Source organism: Choloepus didactylus, chromosome 3, assembly GCF_015220235.1.
Source record: "Choloepus didactylus isolate mChoDid1 chromosome 3, mChoDid1.pri, whole genome shotgun sequence".
Classification (NCBI taxonomy): Eukaryota; Metazoa; Chordata; class Mammalia; order Pilosa; family Megalonychidae; genus Choloepus; species Choloepus didactylus.
The window spans coordinates 43,525,022-43,537,475 of NC_051309.1; positions in this window are offsets into that span (position 1 = coordinate 43,525,022).

A 12,454-nucleotide genomic window follows, 5' to 3' on the forward strand; every position below is an offset into this window, starting at 1 on the left:
TGCCATGAGAGTATGGGGATGACCTGAAAGCTCCAGAAGCATTGCTAACTGTTTTGCAACAAATAACAGGACAATTAAATTTGAATAAGAAGAAAAGAGACCACCAAATAGGAGCAGCCATAGCATGGCCCCTATTAGGAGACGCAGATGGCTACTGAGGCAGAACAAGCAGCAAAAGCCACTGCTCACAGTTTCGAGGAGAAAGTAAAACCAGAAAGAGATATGTGTCTTGCCCAGGAGGAAATGAAGGACTCTCTGACCAATCGCCTGCTTCAAGTGGATGATCAGTTAGAGACCCTGGCATGCAGATATGCCCAAGTCAAAGGCCATAAGCTGTCTCAGGCTTCAGTCCTGAGGATATTAGCTACTCCTTGAAGGGACCCCAAAACATGGGACCCTATAGACTCCTCCTCAGAAGAGGAAGGGGAGGAAGAATAGGAGGTAGAGGAAGATGAAGAGCCTCAGCAGGCACCCCATAATACAACAGAAATGGAAGGCATCACAAAATCAACCCCCAGGGTTCAGCAATTCCAACCTCCTGAACAGAAATTACATGTTTCTATGAGAGACTATACTGCTTCTGAATTGGATGATTTAGGGCAGTGGTAAAGACAAAAAATCTAGGAAGTCCCTACCCAACTGACTTCTGAAGTTATGAGACACTGGAGTAGAGGGAATGATGATATCTTGAGTGGAAATAAGTAAATTGGAGACTATTAAAACCCACCTTTCACTACAACAATGCTTTTATGCTACCTCAGCTAATGCAAAACTGCCTCCTTATTGGTATGGCTGGTTGATGGGTGTAAGGCTGCATGGACTAATGAGTGGTATATACTGCAAAATACAGCCCAGTGGCAAACTATGGAGGAGCTACAAGACATTTTCAGAGGGCTAGGAATGAAGCACACCGTTTATGCCAAGGCTTTCATAGGTCCTGACACTGCGGCTTTTACTGCAGGAATGAAAAACACAGTATTGAATACTGCCCCCAACACATTACTATGGGCCTCTTATGTCTATCCTAAGTCCACTAGCAGGACAGCCCATTTCCCTTGCCACACAGACTGCCACCAACCTTGGAGAGGTGGCGAGACTGTGGAAAAAGGGGGCAGGAGTGAGGGCAACGGGAAGGGCTCCCTGTAAGCATGAGGGCCCTAACTGGGTGTCTTGCAAGCAGATCTGGGTGGATCTCATGGCTCCAGGCATAGAAATATAAGCTACAGATAAGCAACCTAATGCAGTCCTAGTAAAACTATGGAGCAAACTGCCTAAGGGCCAGAGGTTTACTAAATGAGCTCCCAAGCCTCTGAAGGAGAAAGGAATCAGGAAAGAAACCGTCATTCAGAACCCAAGACGGGGAGCCCTCCACTCCCCTGGAAGAGATGTGGCAAGCTCCTTTTCCTCTTCTGCAGGGAGAAGGTTGAGATCCCCAGGTGTGAACAATAGCTGGGGACCCTCAAGATTGGAGGCCACATGTAGAATTAGCCACTTACTTGTCCTCTACTAACCAGCAGCAAGTGTTAGCTCTGGTAGACACAGGAGCTGAATGTACCTTAAGCTATGGGATTGTAAGTCTGAGTCTGTGGGCCAGTACTGGATATAGATGGCTATGGGAGGAAAATGATCCAGGTAAAGTGGCACAGTCTAACTTTACAAATTGGGAGGTGTATCCCCCAAGTGTCTACGGTACAAATTTTCCCTATAGATGCTAAGTGAAAAAGTCCCACATGTGTAACTGTTCACTGCAGTGATGATGTCATGTTAACCAGAAACTCTCTTTGAGAATGAAAAGAAGCCTCAGGCTCATTCCTATCTTACCTTGAAAGTTGGGGATGGACACTTAATGGCTACAGACTGCAAGGCCCTGGCTTCTCTGTCAAATTCTTGGGTGTTGTATGGTTGGGTATCAAAAACTATAACTTCTGCTGTAGCTGATAAGGTGCAGTTTTCCCCTGCACCACAAACACCAAAGCAACAAATGACTTTTGGGGGGTTGTTGGGGTATGAAGACTTTTTATTCCTCACTTAGCCCAAATGTTAAAACCTTTGTATGTTTTGATTAGGAAGGGCCATCCCTGAGAATGGGATGCCTCCCAACAGGCTGCTTTTGAAAAGGCAAAAAGGGCAATAGCACAGGCACAAGCACTGTGTGCTTAGATCCAGACCTGCCCTGTGAATTGGATACAGCCAGCACTGATATTGGTTTTGGGTGGTTCTGTGGCAGAGGCAACATTCTAAATGAATATCCCTTGGATTTTGGTCACAGTTATGGAAAGGGGCAGAACTGAAATGCAGCCCCCTAGGAAAGCAATTGTGTGATGCATATAATGCCTTATTACAAGTGGAGGGACTGATGAAAAGACGCCCAGTCACCTGGAAAACAGCCATCCCTACTCAGGGGTGGATAACCAACATGTCTTCTAAGCCATGCCCTGGCAGTGTTCAACTAAGCACACTGACCAAATGGAAAGCCTATCTGCTACAGCACAGCAGTTTCAATACTAGCCTTCTGAGTGCAGAAATGCATGAGATTCTCAGACCAGGGTCCTATATAAAAGATTCAACAGCTAAAATTGCTGCACCTGAAATAGATGTTGAAATGCCCACTATAGAAGGCATGGGTACCATTCTCTAGTCTGCTTGGTAAACTGATGGGTCCACTAGTGGAACAGCTATGTCAGGCAACCCAGTACTGACACTGTATGTGGAGAGACTGATGCAATGCAAAGCAGTCAATGGGTTGAGTTAAGAGCAGCATGGATGGTAATAGTGCATGAACCAGGAGACACGCTAACCATCTGTATCGACAGCTGGGCTGTTTACAAAGGACTTATGACCTGGATGGCAACCTGGGAGCAGGAAAAATGGACAATCATACTTCCCTGCTCTGGGGACAAGAATTGTGGAAAGACATCTGGGATGCCTGCCAGCAATGAAATGTAACTATTGCCAGAAGCAGTGGACATCACTAGAGCATGCCCTTTGTGCTCCCTGTATCAACCACGCAGGCTGCCACGCCAGAAGGGACACATCAGCCACTCACAAATCCCGGTGACCCTGTGGCAAGTGGACTACATCAACTTCCTTCTGCTTGCAGAGGGGGAAAGTTATGCTTTTATTACCATGGACATGGCTATGGGATTTTTGTTAGCTTGCCTGGTGGGGAAGGCAAATCAGTGGGCCACCATATACTGTTTGGAAAGAATGAGTGCTCTGTGTGGAATACTATACAGATAGATGGTGATCAGGGGACCCCTTTCACTGGACAAATGACCCAAGCATGGGACATGGACTATGATGTAATGTGGACTTTCCATCTACCTTATAACCCCACAGGTGCAGGCCTTACTGAAGGAATGAAGGTTTTGTTAAAGGAAAAGTTAAAAGATGATAAAAAGTTCTTGCAGCAATGGACTAAAAGGCTCTATCAGGCCTTAACTCACTTGCATGCAATGCCACAGGCTGCTGCACCTGCCCTTGTTGAAATGCTAATGGCAGGACCAATGCAAATACTCAGAATCCAAGTTAAAGGGCCAGCCACCTTACAGCCTAAACAGGGAAATAGTAATAACTTGTTGTTGCCTGTGCCTTGGACCATACAAAATGGAGAAAATGAGGTCAATTGGCCTTGGTGCTGGCCTATGCAGTCATGTTGGTTAGGAATCCTAAGTCCCTATGGAATAGGAGTTACCCAAAATATTGTAATAAGACCCCAGTTTATTCAGAAAATGCCTGTTAAAATCTTTATCACCAATCTGGGGCCTCTTATTCCCATAGAAATCCAATGCAGGACTATGTGGACCCTTCTTAGGCCCAGATTAACAAATGATATAATGGTAGAAGACTCTTAAAATTTTCAAGGGGTGAATATCTGGTATTTAAAACCTCCCCATAATGTTCCTCTGCCTGATAACTTGCTGTCAACTAATGGAACTCTAGCATGTATATTGTTAGATCTGCAGGAATTTCCCCGTATTGTTCCCCATAAAAATCTTTCTTTTTACCCATAGCACCCTAGCAAACACCTTCCTACAGTGGGCTTCAGAGATGACTCATGCCCACAATCGACCCCAATGTTGGGTTTGCATGGACTTGCCATCTTCAGGTGCTACCAGCCTTCCTTGGACTGTGACCCCTGTGAATTGGACTGTGTGGAATACCCTGCTGGTCTGGAGGAATTCAATGCATTGGAAAATCTGGAAAAGAATCTTCTCATTTAAGACTGAAATCCAATTGCCATCTTATAATGAGACTGGAATTTATTCTCCTCCCTTGTACAGGAACAGGTGAACAATCCCCAACCTGTATTGGGGTATACTGTATATGATGGGTTAGGGTGACCATTTTACCCCTGTCTGTATGGAGTGACTTGATGGAATTCATGATGTGGGGTGGGTACCCCCCAAATTGTGTAATTTTATTGATAAACTACAAAAAAAAAATAGTTTTTTGCAATGGCAAAATATCTCCAGCAACCTGGGGCATATCCATCCCCTAAGGGATGGCTATGGGCCTGTGGGCAATATGGTTGGCCCTATTTACCCTATAACTGGACAGGACATTGTATATGGGGACAGCCCTATGTCCCCACTAACTTATATGAATCTTTACCCCATACTCCCAGTAACTGGGAAATGGTTAAAGCTAGATATAGAATAAAATACACTCCTTGGTGGCATTGTCCTTTAGCCATTCTTGCACCAGGTGGAGCTGCAATCGTTACTGAAAAATATGTGGCAACTTTAGCCAATCACACTGCCCAAGCCCTAATGATTCCAAAACAGCTATAACCTTGCTAAATGAAGAAACCACACAGCTTAGAAAGGTAGTTTTACAAAATAGAATGGCCTTAGATATCCTCACTGCAGCACAGGGTGGCACCTGTGCCTTAGTTAATGTGCAGCGCTGAGTATATATTCCTGATCACTAACACAGGGTTTCACAAGTTTTAAATCATATGCAAGAGCACATACATAATATTAAACAGTTATCAGTATTCCCCTTGTCTAAATGGTTTAATTCTCTTTCTCAGCCATGGCGGCTTCTCTTTGTAGGGTTGTTATCTCTGTATGGGGCACTTCTAGTGTTCTGTTGTCTCTTACACTGTTGATGTGGGATATGGATGCAATGTCTGTCCTATGGTCAACGTAGTCTGCTGCGTGGGGATGGATTGTGGGGACTCAGGGCTTGCCACCCCCACCCCACGTTAGTGAAAGTGAATCATTTCGTGTAGCCCCCTACTTGTTGACCGGGACAGATGTAAAAGGTCATAAGACCTCCCTGGGGGTGAGGAGAGGGGGGAGAATATACAAAAGGCATCATAAAACAAAGCTCCCCTCCCCTGATTACTGTTGTTAACAAATCTCCACACCCGTGTCACAAGACCCTGCCGAAACTCTGTTCTCACTCCCTGTGGAATGTCTTTGTCCTAACCCTTATAAACCACCCCCTGGCAATCCCACTCTTTGTGGAGCACTAACTTCCACCTTTCCCGGAGGGCCACCGCTGTGGAACCATCTCTCCTGTCTGTAAGTCCCATTACGCTCGTGTCTAACTCCGTGCCTGGCATTTTCAGCAATCTAGGGTGGCACTCACTTCCTACAAATGCTCTCTTATTTGGTTCTAGAAAACTCATTCCTTCTGGCTGAATTGATTTTTTTGTTGTTAAAAAAAAGAGTAGGCCTTCAACTGGGCATAGTATAAAGAGCACCAACTTTAATCTGGGTGTGAGTGTGTGTGCATTTATATACTCACAATAGGAAGCACTAGAAAAATAAATCAGAAATTAAGAGAAATTATTATCCTCGAGGGGAAGAGGGTACATGGAAAGAGGACAAGAATAGAAGTGAGTGCTGTAAAAGTAAAATTAAATTAAAAAGAAGAGCACCAAATTGAAAGCCAGATAGACTTGGATTCAAATTCCGATTTCTTGGCTAAGGAACCATTTGGCCCTGGAAAAGTTACTCTCTCTCAGCCTCACTTCCAGTGGTCAAATGCATAGAGTGGTTGGGAATATAAAATGAGATAATATCTGCTGAAACACCTTAGCCCAGTGCCTGGTGAATGATAAATGCCTGGTAAATACTAGCTATGGCTACTATTGTCTTGGCTCAGAGGCAAGAACCATGACTGCATGAGCCTAATATGATTCTGAAGCTTTGTAACTACCCCATTGTATTTCTGTTGTCCCCCTGTTTGTCCTGAATGCTTAGGAGGAAAATCCTTCAAAAGAATAAGGACTTGCATTTGTCTTTGGGATCCTGGAGCAGAGAGACAGAATTGAGGTAGGTGAGGGTGAATTTGGGGTAAGGTGGAGGAATGACAATTCCAGAGGATAGAGTGGGGGGAGGGGGGCAGCTTTAGAGAGGAAATGGGAACAAGATTGAGTCCTGGGGGCTTGTTGCAAAGAAAGGAAGGGGAGCCCAGGACCTGGACCTAGAAAATGGGACCCTAACAGAACATCAGAGTGGATTTCCCCAAACCCACCATGTATTTCTCCCTTCTTTCATGATCAGCAATGGAAAAGCAGGGAGACAGTATGGCTAAAGCAACTTTCTCAGCGTGGCTTAAACCGGCCCTCAACTCTTCCTCCTCCTCAATCAATGCTTTATTGTTCATTGGAGAAATCTTAGGTGTAGCATTTATAATCCATACCTGACCTTCAGACTCCTTTTAAAGGAAACAAAGCCCCTTTTCTCCCCAACATTTGAACCCAATAGCTTCCAAGCACTCTGCCACTTGACCCTCTGTGTGACTCTGGGCAAATTTCTAAACTTCAAAGACAAACGTGGGTCTGTCCATAATGGAGAGAAGCAGAGACAAGACTGTGGCCCTTAGTACTGTGCAGCCAAATTTACCTCCCAGCAATATGTAAGTAGTTTTTCCAGGGATGGCCAATGGTTTTTCAGATGTGTTTTCCCCGCATGTGTACCATGGTGAATGCTTTCATCTTCCATCATATGGGCTCTTACATTTTCTACCTTTGTAAGATTCACGATTGAGGTGAGACCTAGCCTTCTAAAGCTCCTTGACTTCTCCTGCTCTGGGTGAGGAACGGTTCCTGTATCCCAGTTAGGTATCTGTTGTGGGATGCTGGCCAATAATGGCAGAAAAGGAATTTTCGGAGGGTGGCTCACAGAATCGGTATGAAAGCAGGATCAGGCTTAGAAACCAGGAGGCCGATTGACAGACACAATGCAGCCAAGAGGCCACCACCATTGCCAATCTTGACCACTACCTCCGGACACTGATCTTAGTGCTAGACCATCTTACAACCAGCACCACGGATCCATGTCACAGTTTCTATGACTTTGCAGGGTTCAGAGTCCTGGGTGGAGGTGTCCTAGAACCTGTGTGTTCTCTTTGGTAGTCAGCGACAAGAAGAGCAAAGGATTTCCGCCTTTTAACTTGTGTACTATGTATGGCTAGTTAACCATTAGAAGATACAGCATAGTCACAATGGGTTCATTAGTTTCTGTTTAACTCTTGAGATCTTGCTGCCAGAAGAGCTCTCTGACTTAAAACAGGGGAATGCTCAAAATTAGGAAGGGGGTTTAAATGTTGTAGAGCAAAGTTAAAAAAAAAAGAAAAAGAATGTTCTCTGATGAGCTGGAAACTTGGATAATGTCGTAGAGTGATTTTTTTCTAAGCCAAACCCTTTGCTCTGCTCTCCTCCAGCTTCTCTCCTGTGGGGGTCAGGCCTGCCCAAGTCCTATCATGCTTCAGTACCTAAGCAGGTACATTTGCTTCCTTCTGGTGCCTGGAGTCCTGCCATCCATTGCTCAACTCCAACCTCTTGTTTCAACATTGGGCCTCCATCCTCAGGGCCTCCTCCTGGCTGCAGTTCTTGGAGTCAAGTTTCCTTTCATGAAGCTGTGAGTTGCCAGCTAAAACCAATCATAGATTTTGGGTCTTGGAGAGAAATGACCTTTTATTGAAATTTTCCCTCTTGGTGCTTCCCTCTGAGGGTCTTCTCTCTAACCCCTGGATTTAGAAAGAGCATGTGACTGAATCAGGAGACCCATATTTGTTAACTATGGATGTAGGCAAGTAATACAACTTTGGAAGCCCCATTTTTCCTATGTGAAAAATCAGGGGGTGGTGACTGATAAGATTTCTTAGGTTGCTGAATCAAGGTGAAGTGATTCTAACTTGAGTGACATTTTTTTTTCCCTCAGCTTCTGGGGTCCTTGGCTTATCTCTGGATCTCCCATGTCCAGTTCTTCCTGCAATATTTCTATCCCTTTTGTTCATTTGAACACGCCAGCTACAGAGCCGCTATACAGATGGGAATTTTCCATCCTTTCCTCAAACCGGAGTCCTCCCACTCAGTATACATTGTCTCAAGTCACTCAGCCTGAGAATTCTGACTTTCCTGGCATCACAAGAGAAATCAGAGGAGCTGAGCTTAGCATTTGATCCTCACCCTATAGTGTAGGAGTCAAATATTCTTGTCATTTTCTTGGTAAAAGCCCAGATGATCCTGGTTACATTAAGTTCCTTTTTGCCAACATGGGCTGCTACTTTAGAATTGTGTTTTTGCTCCTTGGTTCTACCCGGAAGAGGGAAAAAAGCCATGTAAAGTGACCTTTTGTTTAATTTACATACCAGAAGTTCCTCTTGCAGGTTTTTCCACTTTGCCTTCCCTGTATTGTTTTTCTCAGGTTTTCATTAAAAATAATAGCAGTCATAATACTGGCTACTATTTATTGACAATTTGTCACATACCAGGCCCTGTGTGAGATGATGAATCTGTGTTATCTCATGTAATTGTCTCAATAAATGTAGGAGGCGAGTTCTAACATCCACTTTCCACAGATGAGGAAGCTGAGGCTTGGAGAAGATTAGTGAGCTTGTCCTCAAGAGCCTGGTTGAGCAGGGCCCAAGGAATCAACAAGTAGCCATTCTGGTGGGTTTGGTTCACCATCCACAGATGCACAGAATCTTCAGCCTCCACAGCCTTCCCATCTCCAGGCCTATAGGAATCTTGGCTGCCTTTTCTGAGTTTCTTCTTCCCAAAAGCTTCCAAGTCTCCTGAAATTTCCTGAGTCCAGTGACTTTGCTGGGAAGGATCTCACTTGCTGAACCAAGGACTTCTTGGCCCCAAAATGTTCTTACTCTCACAGAGGTGGCTCTCCAGAGTGTGGAGCTGTAGGAAAGTAGGTTCACAAGACACTCTGACCACGCACATAAGCTGGACTCCAGGGAAGATGGCCATAGCGCGTCTCCGCTCCGTCTCTGGGTTAGGAGAACAGACGTGTGATCCAGAAGAGGTTCACAGAGATCACTTATTTCACTCCTTCACCTTTGTGTGATTACGCTTCCTTACTCTAATCTCCAGGTGCAGTTACACAACCAGCCTCTCTCAAGCTGCTCAAAAATATTTTTCATTGCAATTCAAGCCAAGTTTTCCCTGTTCTGCTCATCAAAACAGGGAACAATTAGCTATTACTGTCAAAATATTAATGTTCTTCTTTCCTTTCCATACTCTGAAAAAATAAATAAATAAATAAGTAAATAAAATAAGCAACTGCGTTGGGAAAGTTGTCCTGGCCCTTAAGGAAACACAAAAACTATTGTAATGAGAGTAATTGGGAGGATTAATGTGTTTTTCTTTTTTGTTTTCCAGTAACATGACATTCTCCCTACCGCACGAGGAATTCTTTTATCCGGGGAAAAGGGGTTTTTTTTTTATTTATATATATATTTTTTTAGATTTTTTTTTTTTTTTCATTTTTATTGGGATTGTTCAGATACCATACAATTATCCAAAGATCCAAAGTGTACAATCACTTGCCGAAAAGGGGGTTTTTAGAATGGTCTTTGAAGGAATTCAAGGAGAAAGAAAGAGTTAATTTCAGTTTCTGACATTCAAAATAGGATTTCACAGCAAGACAATGACTTTAATGCAAGGTTTGAGTTGAGAGAAAGGATTTTTCTAAATAACATTTGGCCCCAGTCAGTCCAAATCATAGCGTTTTTCCCCTGGGTCAGAGAAGATAACCTTGTTTGTGATTTAGGTATAGCTGGGAGTGTAGAGTCAGGAATAAAATAGTTGTGAAGCAGAGAAGTAGATGGGTTAGCAGCTTCTTCTTATCCCGGGAGACTGTGGGAAGCATGAATGGAGGTAAAGTTAGGAGGGGAAGTGGTGAGACGTGTGCTGTGATGTCCCTTTGAAAGGCATGTTTGACAAGCTGAGGGACACATTGAAGACAGGGGCTTCTTCGATGGGGAGCTCCCTTTTTATGACTGGGAGGAGAGTTCTGTCAGCAGGCTCTGCTCTGGGGCAGGGTGCAGGGAGAGGGTGGACAGTCCAACATGGTTAAAAAGGCAGGGCTCATTGTATATGTGGATGGATTGTATGGTGAGTCAATATATCTCAACAAAATTGCATTAAAAAAAAAAAAAAGGCTGGGCTCCATATCAGGAAGAAAGAGAGCCTACTTTATAGCCCCAAGTCTCCCTCCACTCCCATTTGAGAGCCAGGAGCCTACCCTTATGCCCTTACACCAGGGTGGCAGATGGAGGATGGGGCAGAGCTGGAGGGGCCTGTAGCTGCAGAGAGAGCAGAGGTGAAGATCCAGGGATCAGGCAAGAGGGTGTTTAAATCAGGAGCTATGCCAGTTGCAGACATCAACTGTGGGTGTCAGCTGAAGCCCCAGGGACAAGTACCTACCCAAGGATCTGCACAAAGCCAAAGGGTGTTCTTCCTCCAAAGACACATGGACCAAAGATCCAGATACCCACTTAGGAAGGAGTGGGGGAGGAGCCAAGAGAAATAAGAAGTCTGAGCAGTTCCAAAGGGGCCAATTTAATTATTGAATTGGACTAAGTTTAAAGCAAGATTGGGCATTTAGTTATATTTCTCCTTTCTACCTAGAACAACAAATGAGATGACAACACAAAGAAAATATTTTCCCTGTACCTCCAAGTTGCACAGTGAGCATATTTAAAAAGTCCACCCTATAGAAACCAGCCTTTTTTATTTCAGACCCAGTGATTTTAGCTTTTTAACTTTTCTTCTTATTTTACATTCTTGGTTCTAGTTGCTAACCCTTGGATGGTTCCCCAATGTTTTATGTCTCTGTGAAATTCCAGACCATGTTCTTCTCTTCCTCCTCCTCCTCAACATCAGCAATCACAAAAAGAAGCAGGGAAGGTCACCTTTCTTTGTTTTTGCTCTGATAACAGAATTGTGTATGTGAGCGTCTCTCAGGGTTAAAGAGAGTCATAGATGGAGCTCACCATGGGTGCACATTTTAAAGTGGTGGAACATTTGGCAAGGCTGGTGCTCCTGCTCTGAGGATTTTGCTGGATATATTGTCATCATTTAGCATGGAAGTGTGGCCACAGTGTGATGGGTCAGTGAGCAGGCTGGTCTTAAATGAGGGCCCGTGAGCTCTCAGGTCACTTGCAGCTCTTACCTGTCTGCATCCTGGAAGGAGAAGAGTGACAGAGCCACACCAAGATGGTGGCTGGGTTGGGGATGGGTGGGTCATGTCCCTTGCCTATTCAAGCCACATTTCTATGACAGATGCTTCTTTCACACTGATGGGGAGGTATGAAATTACTGGGAAAGTCTAAAAACTGAAATATGATCTTGAAGGTTTATCATAGTACAAGCTATGTAGGGAAAAACTTCAGGAAGCTTGTCATTTAGCAGAGAACTTCCAGCTGGGAGGGTGACAGAAACCTTGTGTCTTCTCATCCAAAGGCGTGGAGTCTTGTGAATATTCTTAAAGAGCAATGCTCCCTACAAGCTGGAAACCAGCTCCTAACTGACAACTGGAGATTACTAATGGAAATTAGGGGAGGTTCCAAAAGAAATTAGGCTCTGGGAAAACATGGGTTGTAGAAAATGTGCTCTACATATATAACTGCAGGTTGGGGTGTTTTTCTCTCTCTCTCTCTCTGTAGATGGAGTTGAATCAAGATATTCTGGGAGTGAATGAGACTAGATTATACTTCAGCATCCTGCCCCAGGGATCCAAGTCTGTGGAGGAAAGCAGTCTTTCTCTTTGCTTCATGGTCAAGGTACTTCACTCTTATTCCATTATGTACCTGAGTTAAGGACATTAGGGCAACAAGAAATATTGGGCAGGTCTAAAAGCATTACTCAGGTTCCATTGCTTTCAGCAACCCCTCCATCCCCTCTAACCAGGAGACACAGCACTGACTTCATCCAAACATCCCCCTCTCTTACTTGACTTTGCTTCATTCCATCAGGGTCCATACAAGAATTTTCTTTTGGAAGTGGAGATCTGTCCTGTCCCTTCTGCCTATTTTAGGGGTCGAATCTGGGAGATAGTGCTGGAAACCCTGAGCAATGTTGGACATGTCCTGTCATGACCTTAGCCCAGGTCACGTTATTCTCCCCTCCAGGCAACATTTCAAGGGTGATTGTTTTCCACACACCCAGTGGTGCTGCCCAGTGCCCTGCCCCCTCTTCTAA